We start from the raw sequence: 4,672 nt of genomic DNA on the forward strand, positions 1-4,672 counted from the left end.
AAAGGACTGGTGCCCTTTTTAATAGTCAAAAGTGATTGGAGGGCAACAAACCCTCCTCCTAACGCCGACCTTTTCCCCAAACACATCCAATCAAAATTTTGAGATAGCCATTTTGTTCAACGTAGTTGAAAGTTCTGGAAACTAGGTCTTTGAGAATGAAAATCCAACCACAGCCCTCAGGTCAAGGGTTATAAGTTATGCCCTGGGGGCAATTAAGGTTTTCAAAGAAAGCGTTGTCGTAGAAACTTCAAAAAGGGCTCATTCGATTGGAAATTGAAATGGCTAGTGCCCTTTTTAATAGTCGAAAGTGATTGGAGGGCAACTAACCCCCCTCTCAACCCCACCCTTTCCCAAAACACATTGAATCAAAATTTTGAGATGACCATTTTGTTTAACGTAGTTTCAAGTTTTGAGAATTAGGTATTTGAGGATGGCAACTGTCCCCCGCAAACCCTCAGGGCAAGGGTTATAAGTTATGCCCTGGGGGCCAATAAGGTTTTCATAGAAACCGTTGTTGTAGAGACTTCAAAAATGTAAGTGATTCCCTGGGGGCATATAAGGTTTTTATAGAAAGCGTTGTCGTAGAAACTCCAAAAAGGGCTAATAGTCAAAAGTTAAATAGCCTAGTCAAAAGTGATCGGAAGGCAACTAACACACTTTCCACGCCCAACATTTCTCGAAATACATCCAATCAAAATTTTGAGATAGCCTTTTTGTTCAGTGTATTTGATTTCCAGATAGAAATTAGGTTTTTGAGGAGGAAACTCCCCCGCAGCCCTCAGGGGAAGGGTTTTAAGTTATGCCCTGGGGGACATATAAGGTTTTCATAGAAACCGTTGACGTAGAAACTTAAAAAAAGGCTCATTCAATCTGAAATTTAAAGGGCTAGTGCCTTTTTTAATAGTCGAAAGTGATTGGAGGGCAACTAACCTCCCTTCAACGCCCACCATTTCCCAACACACATCCAATCAAAATATTGAGATAGCCCTTTTGTTCAACGTAGTTGAAAGTTCTGAAAATAATGCCTTTGAGCAGGAAACTCCCCCAAAAGTCTTCAGGGCAAGGGTTACAAGTTATCTCCTGGGGGCATATAAGGTTTTCATTGAAATCTTTGTCGTAGAAACTTGAAAAAGGGCTCATTCGATTGGAATTTCAAAGAGCTAGTGCCCTTTTTAATAGTCGAAAGTGATTTGAGGGTAGCTAACCCCCCCCCCCCCTTACGCCCACCATTTATCCAAACACATCCAATCAAAATTTTGAGAGCCATTTTGTTCAACGTAGTTAAAAATTTTAGAAATCAGGTGTTTGAGTATGATAACCCCCTCAGAGCCCTCGGGGCAAGGGTTGTAAGTTATACCCTGGAGGCATATAAGGTTTATGGAAAGCGTTGTTCTAGACAACGTTTTCTATAAACGTTAAAGTTATAGCGCTGCCTAAGCAAAGAACGATGTTGGCACAATTTTTTTTTCTACCACACTTGGGCACTTCGCATCGAAGGAGTTGGAAAAGGGTCGTAGAAACTTGGAAAAGGGTTCATTCAATTGGAAATTGGAACGGCTAATCCCCTTTTTAATAGTCGAAAGTGACTGGAAGGCAATTAATACCCCTTCCACGCCCACCATTTCCCCAAGCACATCCAATCAAAATTTTGGGATAGCCATTTTGTTCAACGTAGTTGATTTCCTGATAGAAATTATGTTTTTGAGGAGGACACTCCCTCCCAGCCCTCAGGGCAAAGGTTGTAAGTTATGCCCTGAGGGCATATAATTTTTTATAGAAAGCGTTGTCGTAGAAACTTCAAAAAAGGTTCATTCGATTGGAAATTCAAAGTGCTAGTTCCCTATTTAATAGTCGAAAGTTATTGGAGGGCAACTAACCCCCCTCTCACGCCCACCATTTCCCCAAACACATCCAATAAAAAATTTTTGATAGCCACTTTGTTCAACGTAGTTGAGTTCTGGAAATTAGGTCTTTAAGGGTGACAACCCCCCCACAGCCCTCAGGGCAAGGGTTGTAAGTTATGTCCTGGGGGTATATAAGGTTTTTATAGAAAGTGTTGTTGTAGAAACTTCAAAAAGGGCTCATTCGATTGGAAATTGAAATGGCTAGTGACCTTTTTATAGTAGAAAGTGATTGGAAGGCAACTAAAAACCCCTTCCACGCCCACCATTTCCCCAAACACATCCAATAAAAATTTTGAGCTAGCCATTTTGTTCAGCTTAGTTGATTTCCAGATAGAATTTATGTGTTTGAGGAGGACACTCCCCAACATCCCTCAGGTCCAGGGTTTTCAGTTAAGCCCTGGGGGCATATAAGAGCAATGTGTTATTTATTATTTTTTCCTTTAGAACAGGGCACTTTTCATCGAACAAGTTGTCGTAGAAACTTCGAAAAGGGCTCATTCGATTGGAAATTAGAGTGGCTATTGCCCTTTTTAATAATCGAAAGTTATCTGAAGGTAACTAACACCCTATCAACTCCAATCAATCCCCGAAACACAACCAAACAAAAATCGGATATAGCACTTTTTTTCAACATAGTTGATTTCCAGATAGGAATTATCTTTTCGACGAGGATACTCCCCGACAGCCCTCAGGGTAGGGGTTGTAAGTTATTCCCTTTTAATAGTCGAAAGTGATTGGAGGGCAACTAACCCGCCTCTCACTCCCACGTTTTCCCCAGATACATCCGAACAAAATTTTGAGATGCCATTTATTCTAAGCCATTTTGTTCTACGTAGTTGAAAGCAGGAGCGAATCTACAGCATTTTCATTGGGGGGGGGGGCAGGAAGGGTCAATATCCCGATATTCAAGTAGGAGGGTCTATATAATAGATTTTTCTCCACATTATTCGAGGGGCAAATGCCCCCTTGCCCCTCCCAAACGACGCCCCTGGTTGAAATTTCTGGAACTTAGGTCTTTGTGGGTGACAACCAGCCCCCCCCCCCTCCGCCCTCAGGGCAAGGGTTGCAAGTTATGCCCTGGAGGCATATAAGGTTTTTCATAGAAAGCGTTGTCGTAGAAACTTCAAAAAGGGTTCATGCCATTGGATATTGAAATGGCTAGTAGCCTTTTTAACAGTCGAAAGTGATTGGAAGGCAACTAACACCCTTTCCAAGCCCACCATTTCCAAAGACGCATCCAATCAAAATTTTGAGACAGCCAGTTTGTTCAACGTATTTGAAAGTTCTGGAAATTATACCTTTGAGAAGGATACTCCCCCCACAATCTTCAGGGCAAAGGTTATAAGTTATATCCTGGGGGCATATAAGGTTTTCATTGAAATTTTTGTCGTAGAAACGTGAAAATGGGCTCATTTGATTGGAAATTCAAAGGGCTAATGCCATTTTTAATAGTCGAAAGTGATCTGAGGGCAACACAGTGATCTGAGTAAAGTGCAAATTTCGTTCTGATTTTGGGAATGCATAGGAGGTTTGAGCCCTACTAATGTTGATTTCTGCTCGTTTTGAGTTTCACTCGGCTATTTATTGGAATTTCTGTTCGTTTTGGGTTTCATTTATTTATCGATGCTGATTCGTGGTAGTTTTGGCGCTTGGTAGATTTTTGCATTTTATTTTTGCTCATTTTTGGTTTAATGGAGTTCTTTACTTTTCTTTGAAAAATTTATTTTGAGGAAAAAATTGTTTTAATTAATTATAATTAAACGGGTCATGAGTTTCAGGAATCGTTCTTACAGAATTGAGACAAACAGTCGAACTTTAGCGTACAGAGAAAAGTATTCAGGGGGACGCAGACCCCCTTATATACGGAATAATTTCTATTTGTTTCAAGTTTTAAAGTTCCTCCTTATTTTCAATTGAAAATTTTCTTTTTAATTTAATTCCTGATCGTTTTTCAAATAATGCTGGGAAATCTGCCTTCCCCTCCATGGATAATCCCCTCATCAAAAGAATTCTTGATGGATAGTTTCTCTCGTTCAAAATTCTCACTCAAAAATTCCTCCGGACAATTCGATCCTCGCTGAAAATTACTCTGAAACTATAGTAAATGCCGTTTTACTCCTTCTTATTAAGTATTCAACAATCTCCTCTCCTAGACTAAGAGTATGATATTTTTGGGCATGGTGAACAGGTTATACCCTCGGGGCATATAAGGTTTATAGAAAGCGTTGTTATAGACAACGCTTTCTATAAACGTTAAAGTTATAGCGCTGCCTAAGCAAAGAACGATGTTGGCACAATGTATTATTTATTTTTTTGTTTTCTACCATACCAGGGCACTTCGTATCGAAAGAGTTGTCGTAGAAACTTGGAAAAGGGTTCATACGATTGGCAATTGGAACGGCTAGTGCCCTTTTTAATAGTCGAAAGTGATTGGAAGGCAACTAATATCCCTTCCACGCCCACCATTTCTCCAAGCACATCCAATCACAATTTTGGGATAGCCATTTTGTTTAGCGTAGTTGATTTACTGATAGAAATTATGTTTTTGAGGAAGACACTCCCTCCCAGCCCTCAGGGCAAAGGTTGTAAGTTATGCCCCGAGGGCATATAAGTTTTTTGCAGAAAGCGTTGTCGTAGAAACTTCAAAAAAGGTTCATTCGATCGGAAATTCAAAGGGCTACTGCCCTTTTTAATAGTCGAAAGTGATTGGAGGGCAACTAACCCCCCTCTCACGCCCACCTTTCCCCCAAACCCATCCAATCAAAATT

This window comes from Artemia sp. Qi Xiang Cuo, chromosome 2 (genome assembly GCF_049724085.1).
Source record: "Artemia sp. Qi Xiang Cuo chromosome 2, ASM4972408v1, whole genome shotgun sequence".
NCBI classification, from domain to species: Eukaryota; Metazoa; Arthropoda; class Branchiopoda; order Anostraca; family Artemiidae; genus Artemia; species Artemia sp. Qi Xiang Cuo.